Raw genomic sequence first — 27,898 nt, forward strand, 5'->3', positions numbered from 1 at the left:
AAAAAAAAAAATCCCAAATATTCCCTTTCTCGTTACAGTAGCAAGTTGTATATTTGTATATGTATATAAAATATGAGACGCTACTTCAATAATCTGCTTTTATAGAACCAGAAAGCGAGATGTAAAAGGGAAAAGTTGATGCAATCTGCAAATACCACTTGGGAAGTGCATGTAAGGAGAGAAAGCAATGGCTGTTTTTCTCTTCTTCCTGATGTCATTCTTAACAGAAGGCAGAAGCAAAGTGTGTGAGGTCATATTTAATCATTTATTTGTAGTTGAGTTATGTTTTATACACCCAACAAAAATCAATGTGCTTTGACATTGGAGCTGGGTAGGAATAAAAGATTTCACACCCTGAAAAGAGGAGAGAATGGTATGAACTCAGATGGAGGCTGAGTACCATGATAGCTACAAGAAAGTAAAAAGAAGGGGAGAGGTAATACTCATATAAGTGCTGTTTTTCAGCTGTGAGCTACAGCACATTTAAGCAGGCAATGTATCAATAGCATCATTAAGTCCTGAGAATATCTTGGGGACACAATCCTTTGGGTGAATATGTTACACACTCTGAACACTGCCAAAGGTGTTATAGTGCCCTTACATAAATTGCTGTTTCTATCTCCTCTGGAACACTGTATGCAACTCTGATCACTTGGTCTCAAGAGCAACATAGCAGAACCAGAGAGAAAAGATTCAGAGAAGGGCAGCAAGGCTGATGGGAGAAAAGGATGAAAATGTTTGGGCTGTGCATCTCTGGAGGGGAGGAAATAAGGAGATACATGGAAAAAAAATACATAAAGCAGTGGATAGTATATAAAAAGAAATGGAAAATACAAAGGAGATCACTCTCTTCACCTTAAATTCATGTAAGTATGGGATTATTGTTGAGCAAACGTATATTTGAGGGCTGCACAAGTGAATCCAACCTGTAGTGACTCCTTTCCCCATTCCCATTCTAATTGACTTTCTTCTTCCTTGCTCTTTCCCTTCCCTTTCTCTTTCCTTCTTCCCTTCTCTGATTAGCTTTCCACTGGACTGGCAACCAGACCACCTGCTTGAAGTACCCAGGTCTGAGTGAGAGCAGAAGGGAGGGGATGGGAATACAAGTTGGGTTCCTGCAGACCCCCCCAGCCCAGTGCAGCATGTGTTAAGGCTGGCTGAGTCATTTCATTTCAGTCTCTCCAGCAATGAGCCAGGGCTTATAGCCAATGTAAAATCTCCTAAGTGGTTGGTTCTCAAAAAAGAACCAAACTTGAGAACATCTTCATCCTTCTGCTAGCAGACTGTGCATAAACAGAACCTTCTGTTTGACTCCAGAAAGAGGAATATCCCAGAGAAGAGTCAATAATCTAATTTCACAGTTACAGGGAAGGAAACCCTCTACCAATGTTCTGCAAAGAAAAGTTGCACTGAGGGCAAAAATCTCCAAAGGTCATATCAGTACATTGGTTCCAGTCTTTTTCAAGTTCCTCTGTTCCTCTGGAAACCTAACAAAAGTTAAAAACATATTATTTTGCCTGCAGAATAAACCTTTTGTCAGATTCTTGTGACTCATACAAACCTATTGGAGGTACAGTCAATGCAGTGAAAGTGGATACTTCCAAAACTGAGGAAAAAAGATTCTGTGTGGAGCAGAATATACATTGCCAACAAGACAAATAAAGTTCCTCTACAGAAGTACATCTTCTATAGATCAGAATGTTATGTATCAGTTTCCAAGATCAGGTTAACTCAGCAATCCATGTTCGCATTGAAGAACAGCATTATCATACTGCAGTCTTGCGAATGATATCATCACTCTCATCACTCTTCCACCCAATGCATGAGCATAAATAAAGCAAAATAATAAAACCAAATTAGGTAATTCTTTTAAAAATTCCTTATTCATTCATTTGATATTGAAAGGAATGTCTAAATAGCTCAATTAATTTCTTATAGACAGTTATGTTCCTCTCCTGATTTCCTATTTGTTTTTCTTTCCTCTGCAGTTGTCTTCCCACTTCTATAAATCTGTGTTAATGGTTTTACTTTCCGCATTTATTTTTCTTCACTTATTTCAAGAATTGATGCTATGTCAGCCACAAATTTTCCACACGTCAGTGATTTCTCTTTTTTTCAGGCAGTAAATAATTTTTTCTTTATTTGTAATACTATAAGACAAGTAGTTCAGTTCTTCTGAAGAATTCTAAGTTACTTCATATGTGAAAGCCATTTATTTTAGAAACAGTGGGACCAAGGACAAAGGCTAACATGATCCTGTTCAAGATACCTGAGTAGCTCGAACGCACACTGTTGCACTGATTTTAATGTATCTCCTCCTGGAAAGAAAATGATGTGATAATTTAGTGCTACCTCCCACACACAATAACAAATATTACCTGCAAATAAACTCAAAACAGCTCAAAGCAAAAACTGATGAACTGGGATGGTGACTTTTAAGCAGGAGAGCAAAGACAAGCAGAAGACCATATAGTCTGAGGGGACTAAATGCTAAGTCATTATCCAATCCTCTGCCTTGTCTTTGTAGAAGTAAAACAAAAACCTGTTAAAAACTGACCTGTGCAGTTGAAGAAAGGAAACTGAAATGATTTGTAAAATCATCCAAGTCACAGGAGTAAGGAAAATAGTAGATTTTTGGGTATTTTTCTGCAAATGAATCTCTATCTGTGTAACTGAAAGTACCTGAAAGTGTTATGCTTTGCTGGATACTCCACTGGCCAAGGAGAAGACATGGGTGGATTGATCTAACTTGCACAGGTAGGGCAGCTTACCCAGGTTTGCTGGTGCAACCACTGAATGAGGGGAAAGCAACCTGAGAAATGCATCACTGAGAGGCACTTGCACAGATTTTTCCGTTTAAATGCCTGCTTTTCTGTGCTTGTCTCCCTTGGCCCTCTACTTTTCCTTGGCAAGGTACATAGTGACAGTAACCTGGGTATTCGTGAATTTTGATTTACCAGAGAAAAGCATAATAAGAAGCAATCTGGAACGTGTAACCTCAGCAACTTCAAATCAGAAATAAGACGTGCATTTAACCAGGAAAGAAATTAACGAAGAAAGCGATGATGCAGAATACTGTAGAAGTTGCTGATTCTCCCCTACCTTGATGTATTGAGGCCAAGACTGAATGACTTTTTGGCAAATAGCTTTATCCAAATATAAACACTGCTGGGCTTGGTAAAGGGTACTGCATAAAATGCAATTTCTTCTGATGTATGGGCCATCAGACCAGATGAGCTAATGGTCCCTTGTGGTCTTCTGTTTTATAAATCTATTAACTCGAATTGGGAATTTATAGAACAGAGGGCCAGAAGGAACAACTGTGATGGAGTTTGTATAAACAGTTCCCATGGACTTAATCATGTTCCTTTTGGAGTTGTTGGCAAAAATCCCATTGTATGGGTAGAACTTGCCACAAATCACGAAAGGAAAAGGCTTTTACAGATGAGGAGACTGAGAGGGGAGAAAAAGCATTTATTAGTTCTTGAAGCTACAAGTATTTAGAAACTTTTTTCTCTATTAGCGTTTAGAGGATTTAGATTCAATGGCAGTTGTCCATGGAAACAGAGATCACTGTAATGGCCTGTTGAGAAATAACAAGAAGTATATTAATAATTCCTCAAGCTTGGTCTTTTCCAAATTTAAACCCACTTTCCATTCTCTGTCCCATTTCTACTAAAACTAAACAACCTGAAATTTGACATGCCTCATCTTGTGTTACAGGACATTTTATTTGGAAAGCTTAAACTAATCAAAGGGAAATAGCTGTCAGGTAGAGGAACTGCATAGCTGACCTGTCAATTACCCTTCCTGTAAAATACGTATATTTTTAAATGTCCTAACATTTCCTTTAATGCCAGCTCTCAGAATGAATTTTCTTATAAACTTCAATTTTCTTGTAGAGCTCAAAATGCCACGGGCTTAAAGAAACAGCCCACAGGCCTGGGCACCTGTGGAAATTTTAACCATACATGGTCTTTAACGTGGACAGAGATTTTTTAGTCAAATGTGGAATCCAAGTCCGATGTTTAGAGTTCTCCTGTGATATCATCACACCTGTGTCAAATAATCTTACTGTTTAATAGTGTCCAAAATGCCAACTGTGTTTTCTCCGTGCTCACGCACCTCTCAAAGTGTCAAGAATATGTGGCAGCTCAACAACTGATCTCCTGCATGTTTCCATAGTTTCTGCTGTACCCTCAACACTGATATACACAAAATAGGTGTATGTCCATCTTCAGATCAAGAAAAGTTGATGGTTTCAACAGAGTGGACTGTAGGTCCAACCTAGATATAGAAAATAAGACTGATGTGGATCATGGAAAAGAAAAGCAAATGCGGAGATGGGAGAGCATCTTGGAATGAATGAAATGCAGCCTCTGTGTGGCTCAAAAATGAGTGGTAGTACTGAAGGAAGCATCTCAGTGCAGCACTCTGATTTTCTATAGAGGAGACAACACCAAAGCCAGCAATTCCAACTTCTATCACATATTGTCACCACTTTTTCTCCGGCAGTAATGTTTGCTCTACACCAGACCCCTGAACCGCTAGCAGGGAAAGACATTGTAGATATGAATGTATTATTTTGATCTCTCATCTCTATTCAACTACCAAACTTCAGTAGGCATCTTTGACAGGTCAACACTTTGATCAGATCTGGAAAAAAAAATGGTCAGTGGGGAGAAATTCCCTTTGTGACAAAACTCCTGACTTCTGTTCTCTAAGAAAGAATAGGATAGATTTATACCAGAATTTTGGTTTACCCATAATTATCTAGCCCTGTGGTACTGCTATTGCTAGTAATAGGCCATTAGCTCTGTACTGAGTTCTCAAGACCTCAGGATTGAGCCTTGTCATTAGCTGTTACTGAACTTGGGTTTACTTGCTAGCCAATTCCTTTAAATTCGTTTTTGCTATCACAGCATTTTCATTAATTGGTCAGGTGTCAGTGGCAATCTTTCTTTCACTTATGTTTATTTTTGTATGGTACAACTATAGCTTTGTATAGACAGAAAAAACAAGCATTTATTCTGTGTTTAATGTGATATTTATGACTAACACAATAAAGTAGTATAGCAATGTACAAGCCTGGCACAACAGCAAAGGTCTTAACAGTGGAGATATGGAAGTAGCACAGGCAAGGGGTGATAAGAACTGTGGCACAGGTTGGCACTAGAGACCTCATTACTATAAACAAGTCACTGATGGACAATTAAAGGAAATGCAGACCTGAAGCTGGACAAATGCACTTCTAGGAGAAACAAAGACAGGAAAGAAATAACATTTAATATACATAAAAGATACCAAATAATTTAGAAATAACCTGGAGCTGCAAACCAGTGAAGAAAGAGTAAAGGTATAAAAGTATGCCAGCAAATAAATAAAAATAGCCCGAAGTGGATCCTGGAGGGAGGAAGAAGAAGCCACCAGCAGAAGCATCATGTTCCTCCCAGCAAAAAACTGCAGATGCTGATGATTTGCCATAAGACTGTGCACATGCACTACCAGAACCCACATGCCAACCCTAGAACCCAAACAAACAGTGGAAGAGTGAGTGTTACACCAGGAAAAGGGGTAGTTATAAGAACTTTATCCATAACTATTTTAACTTTGTTTTGCTGTTGTTGTTTGTTTTTGCTTTTTTTCTGGGAACAGTTAAATCTAGGCTAGTAATGCTCTTCAGATTTCAGTTATAGTAGCAATAAACTCTTCACTTTTACCTGCGTATGTGTGCTTTCTTCTTGCCCGTGAACAAGATTTTGAGCACAGTAATTCAAATAACAGTGGTTGCTGCCCTCCATCCACTTCTTTGGAGAAAGCACATGTTGGGAATCTAAAACCTTCATCACACAGGAGAGGTGGACAGGGTTACTTAAGGTATCTTACTATTCTTAGGAGTAGAAGTAAGACTGGAGAGATTAATCATATCAACTATTTCAACTTTAATGCTCAGTAATAAATGGCCTTTGCAAACACATTATGATTTACCATCTTATGAATTTTATACCTAAAGGCGAAGTCTCTTCACACCCTTGACTGGGAAGACCTAATGGAACATCTCTGTAAGGAACAAAGTAATGTATCATGTCAGAATCCCACAGCTGTTATTCCAAGTTGCTAATATACAAATCTTAAGGTCAAGATCTTATTCAGATGTTATAGCACTGACCCTCTTGTTGCTAAAATGGATAGAAATCATGGCATTCTTATTTCCCCAGTTTCCTTTCATGTTGGGTAGTTTCTAAGTTCTTTCCCTCCTTCAAAGCAATAAACAGAACAGTTGCTATTGCACAAGATGAAACCAAGCAGCTCCGTTTCTTTAGACAGGAGGACAGCCCATCTCACCATGTGCAGCAGCTCATGACAGGTCTTGCTTTCATATTAAGTGAAAATAAAGCAAGTTTCATCTCTAAGCTTTAAGTTTTCCTGTGAAAATCCAAACAGAAATACATGGAATACATGCACTCTTCTGCTTTCTGGCATAGATGCAAGAGCGATTCTTCTGGGCATATATGTTATTAAGACAACACCTTCACAAAAATCTAAATCTCAGGCAGGAGATAAATAGCCACTGTCAGAATATAATTGTGATCTTAAGAAGCTCCCACTTACCTGCAGCACAGGTGATTTTGGAATTGGAAGAAATGCTATTGCCATCTTCAGCAAAAAAATTGCAAAGTAGGGTGCAAGCATCACTGGATGAATTCCCACAGTGTGCTAATGAAATAGATGCTATCCACATCTTATAGCTGATGGAAAATAGCACACAGCAGTTACCTGCCCTTGCTCAGGTCTCAAAATAAGTCAGAATGGAAAAGGAGAACTGAAACTAGGAGTTACAGGCTCCTGCTCCAGTGCCTGCAGCACTGGGAATGAGAACACATGAAGGATTCAGTGCTGTGGTGTGGCCACAGAGATAACAGCAGACCAGTTTTCCTTCTAATGTCAGTATGTAGGCAGCTGTGTAATAGTCACATATAGAATTTCCTTCGTTTCAGACTGGGCGTTCAACTTGGAAGAAGTTAGATGTGTGCAGACAGGCCCTAAGCATCCAACCATCAACTGTGCAAGTCAGCTCTTAAGACTTCTGATTCAATGTCTGCATCAAGAGAAACACCATACCTTGTTCCTCCTTGGTGTTTGTGAGAAAAGAATTAATTCACAGACTGAAACTCTTCTATTCTGTTGTTTTTTCAAAAATTTATTAAAAAGATTTGAACATTTTTCAAGTACATTTTAAGTCAAGAAAACATATTTCTCATAATCTTTTGATATAAATGATATAAAACATTTCTTCGTTTAAAACAACAGCTGGTAGATAAAATGACTTTGTGGCTTGCAACACTGTACATTCAAGACAGCAAATTTGTATACCTACACACAAACAGAACAATGTTCACAATAATGTGGAAAATCATAAATGGTAGGAAATTAATTAGATTCCTACATACCACCATGAGTCCCTTAAAAGTGAGGAGTGTTGTTATAACACCTTCACAGCAACTCATGGACTACACTGTCTCTTGCTTTTACTCCAGAAGAATTATGCAGCTGAAATGAATTTAGGTCTGGGAAAGCTCAGGCACCTCCTGAGTGATTCCCTGAAAATGTGGCCTAGTAAGAGAATAGTAATGACTTTAAGGTAGATGGAGCTGAATTGTTGAAGAATGTCCACTTGGTACTGCATCACATCAGCCGTGTCATATCAATAGCAGCTTCTACATAGTGCCACAATTCCAATGAGTAATGTTCAAGAAGTCTCTCCTCCATTTCAGGATTTTTTTTTCTGCTGCTTCTGCCTCTGAATTATGTTTCAGGACATTATTCAATAATAGATAGCCTTTTCCTCAAGTGGAAGCAATTCAGGGACACAAATATAAAGGTTGGTATTTATGTCCACATTCTTCATAGCAGAAGTATTGAGCTTTCCTAGGTGTTGAGAAGTGCCAATGTGCAAGCGATGCAGCAAACCTGGGCGGCTGAAAACAGTCCTGTAGTGCAGGCTGATGGCTGAAGTTGAACTGTGAAAAACACCAGAAAGAACGTGTCAAGGAATAAATATGGTAAGTATATTCAAGATTAACTACAACATTTTATTCTATTAAGTAAATAAAAGCCATTATTTAGGAATTGAATGTATTAAAGACGCTAAATACAAAATCCTGCCAAGTCTGTCCATACTAATGGCAACTACACCACACTGAATTCTTCTTGATTTTTACTATGGTGAACTCCTATTTGGGGCAAAACTATGGCAGTGCAGTGCATGAGAATGAGAATGAGACTTGGTAACATAATCGTTCAAAAACTGGATGGAAAAAAGTCTAAGTTTTCTTCAAACTACTGAACCAGTTATCCATCCTTGCATGCTGACCATATCCAAAGCTACTCATTAAAAATAAGAAACTTGACTGAGGGAAATGCTGTTGCATTTAAATAAAAGAGTAATGCTTATAAGTTGATAAAGGACATTATTTCATAGCAGCTCTTATAAGAAGATCCTTCTCTCTCTCTGCCCATTGCCATGCTAAAGCATCATTCACAAGCAAGCAACCTCAGGAATGGTGCTGTGTGCTGGAAAAATCCTATATGCTGGAAAAGAAGAGGACTGCAGGGCCATTGCTTTTCTTCAGTGGGGAAGGATTATTACTTAGTCTTTTCTCTGCCTCCTGAACTGGAGCTTTCCTTTATATATCACGGGGTAGAGGTGTCTGAATGTCATCCACGCGTGTCATGGTAAAGGGCTGCTCCTGCTTTAAATAAGGCAACTCCGTTGATGAAGGAGAGAACGTGATCTGTTTCTCTGAGCTTCTCAGAGTTTAAGCAGGCTCCAAGAGTAACTCTGACTAAAGATGGACGAAAGTCTAGATGCAGTGTTCTTCCACGCATCTGTAGCATTCTCGATTTGCAAACTCAACACTTGTTTTGAGAACCTGATAAATCTTAACAAGGAGAAAACTGGATGACCTCAGTATGACTGCCTTTTGTAAAAACTCTCAAGCCAACCTGTATGATAACAATTCCTTTCTATAATTACAGTAACATATACAACAAATCCAACTGGCTTCTTTCATATCAACTCATATAGGCAGTGTATCGTAAGAACAGCAAAGACTCATCTTGTTCCTGTGGACTTGAAAAGAATCCTCGGCCAGATTAGCATCAAAAAGAATTTATCAATTAACATCTAATTACTGGTAAATTAAGTAGCATCAAGCATGCTCAGACTCTACATTGACCCCAGCCTAATAACATAAGACAGCATCAGAAGTAAAATCTAAGTGCCAAACTGATGCTGATCATGTTACAGGTGAAAATTTAGCAATTATAAGACTTTTTTCCACTTATCATTCACCTAAGAACTACAAGAACTGAATTCAAGGTTTAAAAGCTAATCAAACCAATGAGATAAAGCAAAATCACATTAAACTGAACAGCAAGTCTTCCCTGAGTAACAGCTCCACCTAAAATCAGGCACTGACAAGTAACAAAAATATTTTTTTTCAAGAATGTTTTTTCATTTCATTTCATTTCTTCTACATGGTAGTAAGATGCCTTAAAATCTCCATCTCATTTCCTCCCTTCTTAGTCCATTTCTTGTTACCCTGCTGTTCTTATCCCATGATAAAAATGTACTTACTTTCTCAGAATTCTAAAAATCCAGAACAAATTCTACTATTAATCTTGTTTTGCAGAACATATTAAGTTTTCCTATTCTGCCTTACTGATTTCCATTAGTGTTGATTAAGAGAAAAAGATCAGGAAAAGTAGACCAATTTATAAGGCAATTTCATATTTGTTTTCTCTGTCTGCATTCTCTAAAAGAGTTCCCAATTATTGCCCATTTTGACTGAGTGGTGTGGATATCAAACAATTAAAAATTACAAGTCAGTCACTGGAAAGCCATCATATGGCAATGTCTTTGACTAGTGGTCATGCATTCATGATAATTTCAGAGATTTTACAGAACAACCCTAAAGGAATATGTTTCTTACCTTTTCTTTTCTAATCAGTGCAATAGAGAGACTTACGTTTGGCAGTCTTTTAAACCGTATTACTATTTCAGTAAGTGTCCAAGAAGTGTAGCACAACGCCAGAGCAGTAAGTAAATAATAAGTGAAAAATGAAAGCAAAGTGAATAATGCTTCCAGGAACAGGTTGCCCTATTTCTGTGAAGATGAACACTTTGCATGTTGTCCTATCTAAAGGAGTGAATAGGATGTAATGAAGGTGAGAGGTACCACTTCATTTTACAAAGCTACATTTGAATTAAAAAAAAAAAAAAAGAGAGAGAGAGAGGGAAAAAAAAAAAGAATTTGCTGATTTCATATAGAGAGAGGGAGGAAGAAGACCCAGAGGTAACAGCTTTTACTGAGCAAATGTAGAAGACAAACACCTGGAAGGTGGATTTCAAAGTCAGTACAGTCCAAAGTAAGGAGTACAGTGTGCAGCTGCTATCAGGAAATGTAAAAGGAAAGAAAAAGCAAACTGAACTATCGGAAGGAAACAACCACAAGGCTTACATGATGAGAGATGCTGAAAGAGCTATGGTCTTATGGTCAAAAATAGTTACAAGACAATCTCAGCTGAAAATCTCGCACTGAACTATATCTGCAATCTGTTTAGGAAAGACAAGAAAAAGAGATATGATGGGCACACATTAATAAGACATTCTGATGGTCTGAGGTAAAAAAAAAAAATGTATGTTTGCACTCTGCTTTGAGATAGGAAGAAAGGAAAGATTACAAGTTGCAAGAGTGCAAAAGGAAAGTACGAAATGCAAAGCTTGAGATTTCTGGTGTATGAATACCAGAAAAATTGCAAATGTACCTCCAGAGAGCACATCAAAAGCCACCTGATCCATGTGCATATTGATAATCATTGCTCCAGAAAGTTCAAGTAAACAACTTTGCTTAAGCAAGGAGGAAAAGCAGAGACTAATGCAGAGCTGGAGTGTGAGTTGGACTGTAAATTTATATACAGCAGTATACTATTCATTAAAATAAAATGTCTCTCAGATTAAACACCGCCAATTTGGAAGTCTAATGGACAGCAGCTAAGAGATATGTAACAGAAATTATTCTATGTAGTTCAAAAGTAATAGAAGGAAATTGGGAAAGGCCAGAAATGTGCATCTCTATAATACAGCAGGAACAGTGAAGGAGGCTTTGTAAGAAGGTAACTACTGCTTTGATTTTTTGCTTCCTGTTTGTATAAGAAAACCATTTCAGCTGCTCTCAGTGAACATAATTACAGATGCTTTCAAAGATCCTTAAATATTTAACTACTTAATCTTCACAATAGCTCTATTAAATAGATGTTTCTTTGAGACCCCAATTTACACAAGAGAAACATCTTTTAAAGCTTATTTTTTGAAAGTGGGTTTACTCCTTTCATGCAGTGCTGAAACAGAAGAAAGTGCTGTATAGATGCCTTTGCAGGTGCAGCTTTGTGGATGGAGACAGAAATGAGAGGTTTTCAGCTCTTTGATTACTGCTGCCAGTCAAGCTCATATTCACTACAGGCTTCAAAACATGAATGTAATTAAGTAAAAGGACAAAACCATATCTGCACATTACTGGTCCCACCTGAGCCTCCTTAAAGCTCAGTGTGGAGCAGAGGAGCCCTGCCCAGGGCTGCATGATGTGCGCGCTCTGCTGTGCAACAGTAGACTTTCCAAGCTCTTGGCACATCACCTCCAGATGAATCTACTGACAGATGCTGCTTTTCTGAGCCAAATTTCCAAGGCAGAGGGTAGGAAGGCAGTGGGTGTATTTTAAACTTGACATTTCAGCAGAGAAAATGTATAGAATAATTGGAAAGACTTGCAACAAGCATATAGGTGCCCATAGACTTGGACCATAGAGTCACTAGATGATCTAGCACAAAATTGAGAAGCTCTGCACAAAAGAATATAAAAATAGTGCAGCTAAGCGAATCAACTCAGGTGTTACTGGGGACATAATATTTTTTCGCAGATGAACGAGAAGTCGCCTGTACCTTAATAAAAATTTTAGAAGTCATCAAATGAAGAGAGGCTGCCAGAGAGTGAGCAGGAACAAAGGGAGAAAATGGGCCTGATTTGCTCTCAAAATACAGGTGGACAACTCTGTTTAGGCTTACTGAATACTTTGCTTGAACATATGATGGCAGAAGATGATTCTATAAAGAGCTAACATTTAACCATATTTATTTTTTTTTTTTAAAGGAAAAATAAAGTCTGTCATTATTCACTTCCTTTTTACCCCAAGTCTACCTAGCACAAGGCCATTGGTTGACACAGAAACACAAAGCACACAACACATATATGCACACACACACGGGTTTTCCATACTGCTGAAATAACTCTGAAAGTGCAGTGTGGTGCAGACCTCACAACAATGGGAACAGCTACATTGGTTTACTGAGTTATGGACAGTTATGAACAGTCTCCACACAACATCAAAACTTAGACTAAAGCTGAATCAGCTGGAGAAGAATGAATACAACCAACAATATTCATGGAATAACAATACCCATCAAGTAGTACAAGTGAACTAGAATATGGGAATGATACTTCACAAATAACATGCAGTACTGCAAAAACACTGATATGAGAGAGGCATTGATTTCTTCTCACTGGGAACCAAGCACTGGAACAGATTGCCCAGAGAGGTTGTGGAGTCTCCTTCAATAGAGATATTCAAGACCCATCTGGATGCCTACCTATGTAGGATACCTGTTTTAGCAGGGAGGCTGGACTTGATCTCTTGAGGTCCCTTCCAAACCCTGCAATTCTGTGATTCAGTTATTCTGTGTGACTTGGGGATGGCACAGAGCTGCTCAGACTGAACATTAGGAAAAACTTATCTGCTGTGAGAGTGGTTCAAACCCTGGAACAGGATTCCTAGCAGGGTGATTGATGCCCCGTACCTGTCAGTGTTCAGGAGGCATTTGGATAATGCCCTCCAGAATATGCTTTAATGTTTGGTTAGTCCTGAAGAGATCAAGTAGTTGAACTAGATAATATTCAAACTGAAGTGAACTACTCCTATTCTATTCTATTCTATTCTATTCTATTCTATTCTATTCTATTCTATTCTATTCTATTCTACTCTACTCTACTCTACTCTACTCTACTCTAAAAATTCGTGAAAGTAATTTAATGGAAAGACTGATAGGTGATCCCATCAATGCTTATAAATACCTAAAGGGCAGGTGTCAAGGGATGGGGCCTGGCTCTATTCAGCAGTGCTCAGCAGCAGGACAAAGGGCAACATGCACAAAATAGAACACAAGAAGTTCCATATGAATATCAGAAAATCTTTGTTATTGTGAGGGTGACAGAGCACTGGAACAGGCTGCCCTGAGCGGTTGTTTTCTTCTCTGGAGATATTCAAAACCCTCCTGGACCCTTTCCTATGCAACCTACTCAAGGATATCCTGCTTTAGCAGGGAGCTGGACTTGATGATCTCCAGAGGTCCCTACCAACCCCTTCAATTCTGTGATCCTGTGAATATATGCAAAACTGTAATTCTGCAAGGATTTGATAATAACGAAAATCCAGAAGAGGAAGTGTTTGCCATAATTGCTAATAGTACAGCAGTTACTGAAAAAAAACAATTAAACAGAGCCTGGCTGAACATCATCTGATGCAGAAAATTTAGGGAAAAGGTATGATAAATGAAAACATGGGATAAGTTTCCCTAGGAATATTCTTCCAACTCCATTAGAATGCTTAAGAGAACTGCTTATGTTGCTTAGGAAATTCTTCTGACCAGTGGCACCATTTTAATCAAAGAGAATTATTCTGCCTTCACTATTGTTACCCAGCCAGACCTCTGACTGGTTGTCCCATGCAGTGAGTGGCAAACATTATTAAATCAATACTCTCACCTACTTGTCCCAGAAGCAGCATTTTTCACCTGCTTTGTACCCACGTGATTAGAGCAGATAATGTTCCAGCAGCTCTTTTGAACTTCCAAAAACACAAATCAGCCAGTTAAGTTACCTTAACTGGCAAAATAAACTAAATTTAGAGCTGATTTTCTTTGTTAGGGTTTTTAAATTCAGCCAAATTCGGCCTGCTTTGTACTGATGTAAATGATGATCCAAGCCACAAGGCAGAACTGGGTCTGATAGCTGCTTGGAACAAAGCGGAGGGCTCCATGCTATTTACTATAATAGAAACATGTGGAAATCTCAGTATGAAGAGATTTATAACCCCTACTACACAAAAAATCCTAGGGCCACATTTTCAAAGTCACATAAATATGCAAGTGATGTGACTAGTGGGATTTACCAAAGCATTTGTAAAGTTTAGGAATTCAACTTCCACCAGCAGTCAGTATGTGCAAAGATATTTTATAAATCCTAGTAAGTGCTCTCCTGCAGATACAAACACCTAAACACTTTTGTCAGTCTGCACCAAGTTCCATGAGGTTGCTGTGAATCAACATATACATCATAATTTCTTACAAAGCAAAGGTGTCTGGAAACTACAAATATGTAAGATATCAAGACTTTGGTTCACACATCCATTTGAGTTAAACTGAAATCAGTGGCACCTAGGGACCTCTGCATTTTTATTCATCTGGTCTAAAATTCCTATTTTGTGCCAAAGTTCTTCACCACAACAAAACAAAAAAAAAAGGAAGAGCAAAGCATCAGCAAACGTGCAAAACTGGCTTTACATGTGTTTTTTTTTTTCAGACAGGTATAAAGAATCAGGTAGTTCAGCTTATAACTGACCAAGTTCATAGTTGACCTGTCCTATCTGGGATCCTTTATGGAATCCAGTCTGAACTAGGCTGTATAGTCATGCCATCACTACTTCCAGATGCTCCAGGAGTGACGAGATTCTTCTCAGCTGATTAACTCATAAGCAACTGCCTGAGAGAGCACTTCGCAATCAGAGGTGACTCTTTTCAAGTGAGATGAAGTACAAAAAGCTGATCCATTTGTTTGGCCTAAAGTGAGCTTCACACAGAATTCATCTCTCTGCCTCACCCAAGTTATTGAAGCTATTCCAGAACATTTAATATGGGAATGCTATCATCTGCTTTCTGTAGACTTCTGATGGGCAAGCTAGAGGTCTTATGCCAATTTCTGAGCTTCATTAAGTCTCATCTTTGCTGTTGGCTCACTCCAAAGTAGAGTTCCATAAGCAAACAGCCTTCCTTATCTTTGTCTGCTGCATCTCCTCTCTGAGCAACCTGTTCCAGTGCTTCACTGAAAGATGCTGGGGCATATAAATCTTCTGTTAAAATGTGACCTTGAAGGACACCTAGAAATAACAGGTGATTGCAGAAAACTTCAAGAAGCAATGGAATGTGCTTACTAATATTTTTGCTACTAACTCGAGAATCATTAGCATTCATGAAAAACTGCATCAGAAAGAATAAACCATCCCAGATGTAAATGACATGGCTGGACATCTTTGTCACCGTCTGTTTGGTTAACCTGATTGCAACTTTGAGAGCTGTTGACTCAACACAGTGTCTGGATTTTAACAGGTTCAGGGGCAAAACCATATGCTCTGACAAGGGTGTGAAATGAAAAACATTCCCAATTACAAGGTACAAAAGAGAAAACCTGTTTAATGCAACCCAAAATAAGGCATCGGTAGGCAGTGATGATCAGCACTGGATCAGGGCAGATAAGGTAGGAAGTGTTCAAAAGTAAACAGTTGCTAAATAGTAGCATCTTTACTCAACATACTGTAAATACTGGATACAGAGGAAAACTATAGCAATTCAAGTTGCTATTGCGTGGTAGGTATGGGAAATGCTGGTATTTTAAATAGTGGTTAATAGTGTTTTCAATTGCTTTCAGAAGAAAATAAAGGGGTAAATTATATCAACGCACACAAATTTTATCACTGAGTTACAAGATCTCTCAAGGAAGATGCTGGCACAATCACAGGCTCCATTGTATTTCTTTCATTTTGCTGTGAATGCAATGAATAGCACAAGCAGAATGCAAGCACAATATTACTGAAGGACATTTGAAGAGTGAGAACATGGTCACTCAGCTACTTGTAGTGCTTTGACTTATAATGTAGAGAAGGATACATTCAGAATTGTAGTATAAGTCTACTAAAGATGAGGGGTAGATGAAGGGAAGAAAAAGTGATCATAGAAAGCAAAATTCAATAGCAGAACAAAAACATGGCAACTGGAAGGAGCTTTGCCTCTTTCTATGGTTTGTGCATGTGTGAGCAGAATTTCTGTAATCAGAAGGTGTTTAATTATCTTTAATAATATAATGAAAGCATTTTCAGATTTTTATTGTCCTCTAAATGACCAAAAAAAAAAAAAAAAAAAGTCAAGATCTCATCTATTTGGAGCTTACAGTAACAAACAGATTGAATAAGGGTAGTGAAGCACTGAAATAGGTTGCTCAGAGAGGTGGTGGATGCCCCATCCTTGGAGACAGGTCAGGTTGGATGGGGCACTAAGCAATTTGACTGAACTGTAGATGTCTATGTTTGCTGCAGGGGAGTTGTGCTAGTTGATCTTCATAGGTTCCTTCCAACTCGAACCATTCTATGATGATTCTATGACATACACACACAAAAGGAAGTCAGGAAAGCTCTGATCCTTCAAGATGTTGAGTATTTGCTGAGAAGAGTGTAGTGCATACCATGTGAATGAGTCACACTACAAAATATCTCTAATGCAGATTGCAGAGTTATTTATAATAAGAAATAGTGTAGTTGGTTAAGTTGTTCTACATTCGTATCGCTGTAACAGGAGCAAAGAATTTGTTCCCCTATTTCCAGCTACAGAGAGTGAAAACATCAGCTCAAAGATGCTTGCACTGAAAAAAAGTATATATCCATAGCCTAGACATGCACAGAAAGGCAGAGATGAAATCTCACAGCTATACTGACCTATAGGGTTGACTTTGAGATTATTCCACCAATAGAGTCTAATGAGCCTTTTCAACCATATCAAGTAGATCCCACTCAAAACTATCAGGGTTATGCTTAACCAAAGTTACAGAAAGCCTTTACGGAAATCTGGGGTCTTCCGCTGGCAGCTTTCTTCTATTTATAAGTGAGTCACATGTCTCAGTGATGGTTGTGTCCACAGGAAGTAAGCAGAGATCCAAGGTGTAAGTTCATTGGAAGCATATGGTCAAATCAAGTTATCAACATAGACAAAAAAGCACATGAGAAACTGCAGGATTTGGGATAAGGGACTCCAATCCCAGAAGAACTGCCTGCTTAGTTAGCAGTGAAGAGGAATTCCTCCAGAATTCTGCCTCCATACATGGACCCATTCTCTAAACCCAAACAGTACATTTAACTATGATTAGATTAGGGAAAACGTATAATCAACTAAAAACAAAAAGAAAAAAACAAACAAAAAACTAAAGAATAAAAAGGCAATCAATGCTAACAACTAGCTTGAAACCTAAGTGGATGTGCGGTTTTTAATAGGACTGATAAAACAGATGAAACTCAAACTACAATATTGTGAAAATATGCGTATTGTGGTGAAAATGTCATTGACATTTTGCCGTGTGATTCAAAACAGAACTGCCTATATTTTAGATTTTGTTCTCCAATTTTTCAAATTCTCTAAAAGGGTTGGGAGAGGTGATTCTGACCCTCTATTTGGCTCTTGTGAGTCCCCACCTGGAGTACTGCATCCAGTTCTGGGGCTCCCAACGTAAGAAAGACATTGAGTTGTTGGTGCAGGTCCAGAGGAGGGCTATGAAGATGATCAGAGGTCTGGAGAACCTCTCCTATGAGGACAAGCTGCGAGCAACCTGGTCTAGAGGGAGATGTCTCTGCCTATAGCAGGAGAGTTGGAACTAGATGACCTTCCAACCAAACCATTCTATGATTCTACACATCTATGATTCCTGATTCATGATAGTTCAAGATACACAAACTTGTTGAGAATCCTATCTGCTTTCTCTTCCCTTGTCTTCCTTGAATGATTCCTGAATATACTGCAATTTTTTTATCTTTTCCATACATTTACATAAAACATATCAAATAAAACAGAATGATTTCACAATTATTACATAAAACATTTTATTTTGTCCTCATGAATATGAAAAAAATCATGGTAACACCTTGGAAATTATTCTTTTGAATGGTCATGCTTTTTTATTGCTTCAAACTGAGAAATAGTTCTGAAGGTATTCACTTGTTCACAAAATGGGTTTCAGCACTCCATTTCTACAGTACTTTTTCACAGGTCCCCAGAAGCTCCAGCATCATAAGCTATCACTATCTCACACAGTGGTTTCTCCAAAAAGTAACCTTATAGCAGCAAAAAAATTCTCTAAAATGTCAATATGGATAAAAAGTTCCTTACAGTCTCTGAGAATTACAGATACGTAAGAGGCCAACCCTCAGAATGCTGCCTGTGGTGGACATGTATCACAGTTTCTATTTTGCAGTTAGGGAAACTGAGGCATGCATTTCAAGGATTTTCTTCTCTGAACGTTTGTGGCAAAGTCCACTATGACAAATAGGGAAATGTGTAAGCAAGAATCTACAAACTTACTGCAGTTATCCAATACTGTCTGATATTGATGTTAATGAAGGAGAAGGGGATATCCTGGTTCATTCCCTTGACTGTGAATGCTAGAGCTACTCAGTATGAATGATAAATAAAAACTGGCATGGAGATATGTTGTGAGGGAGCTACATTCAGATTCCTCCTGCAGTTGTAGATGTTTTTTAAACTGCTTACCTCCAGAATGCATTTCATCTACCACAAAGAGTAACATCTCTGAAGTAATGCATTATAGGTAAGTAAAAGTACAAAATAGCAGGATTTACACACTGAACTCATCACAAGCAAATGCAGAGCTTTGGCTTTCCTTTGGTTTTCTACCTAGTTAACACATTTGTTGCTGATGAGTTGAAAGTTAGGATCTGTAGCAGGAATAATAAGAATACATAATGCATAACTCATACTTTGCCTGTTCTAGTGTTTGGGGAATTAATCTGTACCCTGCACACCTTTTTCTTTCTGTCACTGACCTTCCTAGACATCCAGCAGCTCAGTCACAGTAGAATCATAGAATTATTAAGACTGGAAAAGACCACTAAGGTCATCCAGTCCGAACATCAATCCATCCTCACCATGCCCACACACCAGGTCCCTCAGTGCCACATCTCCACACTTCTTGAACACCTCCAGGGACGGTGACTCCAGCAACTGCATGGGCGGCCTGTACCAATGCCTCACCACTCTTTCTGAGAAGAAATTTTTCCAAATACACAACCTGAACCTCCCCTGGCGCAACATAAGGCCTTTGCCTCACTAGTTACCTGGCAGAAGAGGCCAATCCCCTCAAAGAGTGTCTCAGGATGTCAGATTCCCAGGAGACATTTCTCATTCAGACTCTTTGGGCAAACTCAAATGTCTTAGTCAGCTTCTGGCAATACCTAAGGCAAATTATCATTCAAGCATATAAAGTTATGGAGATCCCCAAGATAACTATCGCCATTATAATATTCCTGTATTTTTAATATTTTCTTTTCCCCTGAGCAAGAAGCACTCCCTCTTAACTTAGGGGCTTATGGGACTTACATCACTGGCTTTGAAAGCAGCTGCAATCAAGCAGATGGGCATATCTAATATCTCCCAGAATGCTATTAACCACCAAGGGAATAATATTATTCTAGACATCTCCAGTAGTTTTCCTGTAGCAGTTCTCCTTTAAATTAATCTGGAAATCTCTAATAGGTCTTCCATGCTAAAAGAAAGGCAGGAGGGAAGTCAAGAACAGCATCTCATGGGAGAAGATAGTATTTCCTTTTAGCATTCTCAATAAGTAACTATTGTAATGAAAAAGCTGCATATTCTTGTGCAACTGGTTAAATAGAATTTGTATTTAGGGTACGTCTTTCAAACAAGACTCATGTCACCTTAAGGAAAGAGTTCTACAGTGTAGCAGTCTATCATTGAGTTAGCAGTCTGGATAAAATTTTTACCCAATGGGAGAAATACACACTTCTGTGACAGGACTCACATCAGCGTGAGGATGGAGGAGGTTAGAGAATTCACAACTTTCAAGAGGTTATTTCTTTCCACATATGATAAAATGTTTTTCAGACTACTAGCTCAGAGGTCACTGCAGGCTTCCAGATTCTGGAATGACCACTAAATAATTGTAACTTCAAAATCCTTCAGTCACCAGTAAATCTCATATTGTGGTAGGAAGATCATCTTTGTCTTCACTGTCCACCATTATTAATTCCATTCAAAGGTAGTTAGACCATTTACACACACAAATATGTCTTCAGATATATAAGAGAGGACATGTATACATATACACACATGGAGTCTGTCTTCACTCTCAAGGTTTACTTTGTTCAATTCTGCTTCATTTCAGACTAAAATGGGAAAAAAATCTGCATAATTTTAATAATCTAAATTGAGATCTTATGTACATTCATCCTCATGCCCTCCTTCCACTTATAGATCTCCTTTTGTTTTTTTTGACTTCTTCTTCAAGTTTTAATCTTGTCACCTTTTTTCTCCTTTATTCTCTATAATCTTTTACTTCCCTTTCTTTCCCTTTCCCTTTCCGTTTCCCTTTCCCTTTCCTTTCTTGGAAGGGCATACTTTCCTCTCCTCAGTTGTCTTATTTTGAATTCAGTTTCTTCAGGTCATTTCCTCTACCTTTTCGCCATGCTTTGTTTTCTAAGTTCTTCCTCTCCCTCTTTATTCTCTACTTCTTGGTACCCTTTACCCTTGATTCTGACAGAAATCATAAATCTCTCCCAATCCTACCCCTGCTTGTTATTGCTATTACAGAAGAAGCAACTTAGTAAGGCTTGTGATTCCATCTATGCCAGTCAATTACTATCCCAGATGTTCTCAGTAACCTACATGCTCTGTGCAATTTAGATGTTTATACTAAGCACATTTTTTTATCACGTTGCACAGTTTTAAAATACAACATAATCAAATACAAAACATAAACTTCCATGGATAGAGATGCTGAATCAAAGAGAAGGCAATCTTCATTAAATTGAAGAGTTATTGCAGTTCAGGAGATGATATTTGGTCTAACATGATTAGGACACCTTATTCTTTGCTAAATAACTGAAAATATATTAAGTATGAATACTGTCCATTCCCTGGAGGCATTCAAGGCCAGGCTGGATGGGGCTCTGAGCAACCAGGTCTAGTGGGAGGTGTCCCTGTCTATAGCAGAGGAGATTGAAACTAGATGGTCTGAAAGGTCCCTTCCAACCCAAACCATTTTATGGTTCTATGATTCTATGAAGGGAAAAGAAGTACATATTTTGAGGATAAATATTAAACGCGCTTAGATTATTTGAGGGACTTGGAAAAGAACAACTGTTAAGCTAATGCATTTTGCCAAGAGTAGGGTCCCTTTGATGCATGTAACCTGAAATGTAGGACAAGCATAGAGAAAATAATTCCTTAAAAGGTATGCACCAAGAAAGCATTTAGAGCAAGTTTGCAAGATAAGGGGAGACAGAGACCTTTCTGATTTAATTATGGTAAGAAAAGATTGTTCTTTATTTCTTCACTTATGTCTGGAGCAATATTTATTTCTATACAATCCACTTGGTCTTAAGTAACCAGTTTTATTCTTCTCCCAGGGTATAAGTGCTTTAGGAAGGAAACAAGTATCTTATCATGATATAGTAGCACAAAAGCTGCCTGACATGTAAGAGGACACTGTGGAGCACAACTAAACCAGAAGAGACCTACATCAGCTCTCTAAGAGTGTTCCTAGAGCTTCTTTGTACTGCACATCTTACCCAGTATCCACGCATCCCAGTCCTATTTTCAGATTCATCTCAGCCTTCCATGAATTTCTAGCCATGCTCCTATGAGCCTCTGAGATCTTCTGAATGTTGTTCTTCCCATCACACATACGCCTCTTTTTTTTACTACTGAGAATTCAAACCCTTTCCTGCACAGGCTAATTCCTCTGCACAGAGCAATGAAACCCTTAAAACTGACAAAATTCCACATCCAGTAGTAAGCAAGATTATCAGAAGCTATCTAAAAGATGCATACTCCATGTCCACTTGTATCAACCCAGTTTGAACTGAAATTCAACTGAGACAGTCACAAAGGTACAAATGTGCCCACACAGAGATACACACACACAAAAAATAACAGCCTTACGCTTCAGAAAGGATGTAGAAAAACTTAAAAAGCAGCTGCTGTACCCTGCTAAAAGCTTTCACATAAGTATCAGCACAGGCACCTCACAGACCACAGTTCCCTGACCATAAAGAATAGAAATACTGTGAGAATTCAGCAACAGAAGTCCAACAAAGACTATTCTATCTTCTCTGGTCTCTAGAGAAAACCTTTTGGTCTAGCGGTTGGCGACCTGCACATAGCAGGGGGTTGAAACTAGATGATCATTATGGTCCTTTTCAACCCAGGCCACTCTATGATTCTGTGATATGAAATACCCTTAGTAATTTGGAATCAAAATGTAATCAAATTTAACCTTCTGTGTTGATGACAATATATGAAGGATGACAGTTTTTCACTGCAAAAGAAAAAGTTTTTTCTTAATGGGAGATAAGACTTGGCAGTTATTAATTCTGCTTTAAGAAAAACAGAAAAAGACATATCACCAAGAGAGGCAAACACTTTCCTCAGGTATAATGAGCGTTAAATTAGTTTAATGATCCAGTGTAATAATACTTTGAATTCAAGAAAGGCATGTGGTATCCAGCTGGCCAAGAGATTTTGACTATGTGCCACTACAAATCTGGACTTGCATATAATGTCTGTGGAAACAGACCAAAACATGAACACAAATTTCACTCCAGTGAAGTGCAAAATCCTTGTTTGGTTTCAGGTTTTTGAGTTGATATTTCACATGCTGAGACTGACAATTAGCTGCCTTTTGCTGTCAGAACATGACCTTATTTATTCTCTATCCATTCTGGTCTTGACTGACCATGAGATGCTGAAACTTCCATCTAATTTCTGACTTTCTGCTGCAAACAAACTGTAATTGAGATTTAGTAATTGGGAGAAGAGGTGGTTTTCCCTCAAGAGAGAAGCAAAATGTTCTTGCAGTACAAAGACTACCATTTGACTAAATGAATAAAAATGCTGAAGAAAAAAATTCCAGATTGGTGAAAAAATTGAGATCATCACTCCATAATTAAACCTGTTTTTTGGTGCTGTTTTCTTTTGTTGTTTTTGTTGTTGTTTATTTGTTTATTTGTTTTATCAGAGTTCTGATTTATGTAAATAAAATCTGGATGTAAAGTTCTTACTGGTGTATACTCTCTGTTCATAACGAGAACACGAAGTAATTGTAAAATGATACCTTTTTTGTTGCTCTTAATGCATTGCCATATGAGAGGACTCATCCACAATTTTGTCCCCTCAAGAGCCAGAGGTCCCTATTAATTTGTGCAGAGCAAAACTTTCAGTTTTTCTTCTTCATTTTCATAGAGCTGAAAAAGAAAAGAAAGGAATATCAACTTCTCATGATACATAGTCTTCATCAGTGAACCTTACTTATGTCGTGTTACAACCTTTCCTCTATTTACCAAGTTCATAACAACTGGCAGATATAAACATTGTACTTCAGTGTAATTACAAAAAAAAAAAAAAAAAAAAAGGGTCTAATATTATTCATTATGAAAATATTGTGTGACTTAGTAAAAGGATCCACTTACCAGGAGCTTAACTTTGTAGACGGAGAAATGCCTTTGGTCCCTGTTACTTGGGCCAGGTGGATCATACTGCCTAATCTTTTGGGCATCCAAGGACATCGCATGCAACCGCCGCTGGCAGTGAAGTGTGGGAGATGGTTCCATGTCTGGTTGCTTTCTTTGTGAAGTTATCTTCAAAATGAAGAGATTTCTTTTGTCTTTTTTTTAATCACCATCTTGCAAAAAGCACAGATGCAGCTATTGGCATGATTTTCCTTTCAGGGTATTCTGTTAATGTAAGAGTGGATTTGGGATGTCTTTGATTTTCTTCCTGATTTCCTGTCTTTTACTCTTACTTAAATACTAATATAGTCAATGTCCAGAAGTAGACAACAAGAGTGAAAAGAAGAGCAATACTACCTCTTCTTAGGATTTATCTACTTTAAGTTCATCTTCTAGGTTTTCCATGAAGTATCATGAGTGTTTCAGCCAAAGACATGTTTAAAATCAGAGATGTGTATGTGACATATTTCCTTTAATAAGACTTTTGAATATTAGAATCAATCAATCACATAGAAAAATCTGTCATTCATATGTTTGTGTTGACCAAATTGGCCAAATGAGATGTCTTCAGTACAGATGTACTGGGGGAAAAGTTGTCTGAGAAAGAAAGCAATGAAATAAATACAATGCACAGAAAACTTAGACAGATGTACAGAGCTGATCATTGTTACCATGTTTCTACGGAACCATTCACTTGCTATCTGCATGGCAAGCAAACCATCACAATTCTGATTATGCTAACTATTCCAATATGAAGAAGAACCTATTCCATTAGAAATGCTTACCTTCCCCTCATTCCTGCTCACACACAGCAAGACACCTACGCCCATTTAATTAATTTTCAGTTATGCTGTTGGCCTTCCCTGTGAACCACTCCCAGAAAGATTTGTGCATTCAAGTGATTCAGAACTAAACCCAGGGAAGTTTTAATTCATGGTAGGGCTACGAGTAAAACAAATCAAATGGAGTAGAGACCAGATGAGAAGCAGGCATCCTGCCTGTGAGGTAAGAAAACAACCTCTGGCTGTAAAGAAACTGACTCAACAAACACAGGGAGTTGGCTATTTCATCTCACAAGCTAACAGTTGAAGGATGGCAGAACACTTGTCTTGGTCAGAATGACATCATATAGCACAGGAGGGCCATGGACAGGAGGCCAGGGCACAGCTTTCAGGGGTTCAGGAACACTGAAGAATGGAGACCGACTTAGCTTTGCTGCTTTTATCTCAGTGCATGGCTCTGTAACCAGATGGAAAACTGTGCTGTAGAGTCATACATGGCTTGGAATTTCATTTCCCAGCACTCAAAAATAGTGGTTAATTTCCTTGAGGATAACAGAGTTCTTTGAGATCTTTATATGCACAGATTTACTTGGATTGGTCAAACATCACTGTGCCCACCCTCTTCTACTTCTTCAGAGCTCACCTCTGCTGGACTGTCTGTCATTGCTTGTGTTATATTGTAAGCTCCTTTAGCTACCACCATGGAAATTTGCTATCACGGGCAGTTGGGCGATCAGTATACTTTTATAATTTGCTTTGGCTCTTAATAAATTAAGAATCAGAGCAAGCTGATGATGCAAGGGCACTGGAGTCACAGAGACACCAGAGTAAATTTAAGGAGTTTGCTCTTCCGGAATGTTCTTAGATATTTCTGATGTGAAGCAGGTAAAATACAGCAGATAAATTCACTGCAAAATTCATACATCAGTATCACCAATTTCGTAAACAAACATAATGAGAAGCATTCACATTTTATCTTATTTGGAAATAGTGTGGAGTAGTGGATCAAAGTCAGTGAAGTTGGGTTAATTAACATAGCTTAAAAGAGATTAACAAAAATTGCAATTTCAAAACTGAGGCAGAATGGAAAACTTGTGCTATTCCCTATGTAGCTCAGTGAGTAATACTGAAAGAAAGTAGGTACATATATCTCCATTCCCTCAAACAGGAAACTATTTGCCAGTTACTGCTTAGCTCAGCAATATATAAAATTCCTTTATGTATTCCCATAAGAGTTTGAAATAATCTAAAATCTTTGCAGGGCTCCCTCACATTCAGTGTTACAACAACCTTCCAACATGCTGCTCTCTAGTATACAGTATGAAATAAAAGTGTATATAAAAAGCTTCCCTGGTTGGTACATTGACACAGACAGAAGCCGGACTGAAATACTGAGCAATAGAATCATACAGTCATAGAATGACTTAAGTAGGAAAGTGCCTTAAAGATCATTGAGCTCCAACATCCTGCCATGGACAGGGTTGCCAACTGCTAGATGAGGGAATACTGTTGGGGAGGTTAATTGATGTCACCTATTGGATGGACATAGCAGTGCTCACATCTGGATTGGGAATGACCATGAGAAGATGGATGAAGGAGAGGAGAAAAAAACAGACAGTATGAGCCAGAAAGGCCCAGTGCTTCTGTTGTTTGATATGGATTGAGAGCAGCCCTATGGAGAAGGACTTAGGGGTCCTGATGGTCAAGATGGGTATGAGCCAGCAGTGTGTGCTTGCAGCCTGGAAGACCAATATCATCCTGGGTGCATCAACAGAGGGTGGTAGCAGGGAGAGGGAGGGGATTGTCCACCTCTATTCTGCCCTTTTGGGTCCCCATTATTGTGTCCAGTTCTGGAGCCCTCAGCACAGGAAGGATGCGAAGCTGTTGGATCAAGACCAAAGGAGGGCCACTAAGATGAGGGCTGAAGCACCTCTCCTATGAGGAACAGATAGGGAGCTGGGTTTGTTCAGCTTGGAGAAAAGGAGGCTACGGGGAGACCTGATTGTGGCCTTCCAGTACTTAAAGGGGCATACAGGGAAACTGGGGAGGCATGCTTTGTCGGGTGCCGTAGTGATAGGACAAGAGGAAACTTTTAAACTGAAAGAGAGGAGATTTAGATTAGATATTAGGAAGGAATTATTTATTCAGAGGGCAGTGACACCCTTGTGCTGCCCAGAGAGCTGTGGGTGCCCCATCCCTGGAGGTGCTCGAGGTCAGGTTGGATGGGTCCTGGGCAGCCTGAGCTGGTCGGGGGCAACCAGCCCACGGCAGGGAGTTGGAACTGGAGGGGCTTTAAGGTTCATTTAAACCCAAGCTACTCTATGACTCTATCTGTAAAATGAGGCCAATGGCAGTACTCTTTCAAGAGACTTCTGAGTGCTTTTTTTGTGTGTGTAAAATAGTTAAAATTGGTCCGTCATATAAAAATTAATGAATGGTATGAAAAAGGAAGGGGGAATAGATCAGCATGTGCCCTGCCAGTAAGATTCACGTGCTCTGTTTCTATGAGAAAACAAGCAAAAATTTGTATTCTGCTTAATTCACTGCTTCATCTCATCTTAAATGGGAAAACACTTGTGCTTTCAGAGTTGATGTTTCTTTTGCTAACATACCAGGGCTTGTGCAAGAATGACAGTTTCAGTGAAGATTTGCAGGGAAGAAAACCACAATCTGCTGTAAGCAGAGGCAGCTGCCTGCAGCATCACACCCGAGAAGATATTTGGGTCCTTGGGGTACTTCCTGGAATTCCAGAAAATGCACCATACAAAATCAATGACCTGCTACTGACTGCAAGAAATGAAAAACAGAAACAAGAAATCCACGCCCAATTAAATGGAAACAAAAAAAAAAATCATGGTGAAAAGAAATGGATTCCAGCATTATGAGTAATTTTGGTGCCAGTGAATTTAGTGCCAAAGGTAACATCTTATATAAATATTTTTATCTACACATCAGATCCATTTCCCTTTTGCTACCTTGTCCATGTCTCATTTAAACAAGAGAAATTGGAAAAGCATAAATACACTACCATGACTCAGGAGTGATATTTCTGTTACCTGATACATCATTTGGATCCTTCAGATGGTGAAAAACATATAGCATTATTTGGACCAAAGATGCGTTTGATGATGTTGCAGTCTGTGACTGCCTTTTTTACATAAATCAATACAAGAGGAATTATTTTAGGCAATGCACTCCCTAACTCCCATAAAAGACTTGCCTGATCTTGCTCTCACTTACAAAACCTGCCCCAGCTTCACTCTTAGAACTTCACTATAATAAAAAAAAAAACATTATTGCTGCTATTCAAAATGCCCATTGAGTCACCACACTGTAAATAAGAAAGATATATATGTGCACATGGGATTTTTTATATCTGGCAATATTTTTGCAAAATGCTCAATGGCACTTCTTTCCTTAAGATAC

The 27,898-nt window shown here is 38.6% G+C and overlaps 1 long non-coding RNA gene across 1 annotated transcript; it reads right to left on the reverse strand.

Moving 5' to 3' along the window:
* Window positions 1-7,239: 7,239 nt before the first annotated feature.
* Window positions 7,240-27,538, reverse strand: LOC100540009. Its single transcript, XR_792309.2, has 3 exons — window positions 23,652-27,538; window positions 23,297-23,426; window positions 7,240-8,021 (listed from the first exon to the last, which is right to left on the reverse strand). It is a non-coding gene; the product is annotated as an uncharacterized LOC100540009 (long non-coding RNA).
* Window positions 27,539-27,898: the final 360 nt, after the last annotated feature.

Source organism: Meleagris gallopavo, chromosome 1 (assembly GCF_000146605.3).
Source record: "Meleagris gallopavo isolate NT-WF06-2002-E0010 breed Aviagen turkey brand Nicholas breeding stock chromosome 1, Turkey_5.1, whole genome shotgun sequence".
NCBI lineage: Eukaryota > Metazoa > Chordata > Aves > Galliformes > Phasianidae > Meleagris > Meleagris gallopavo.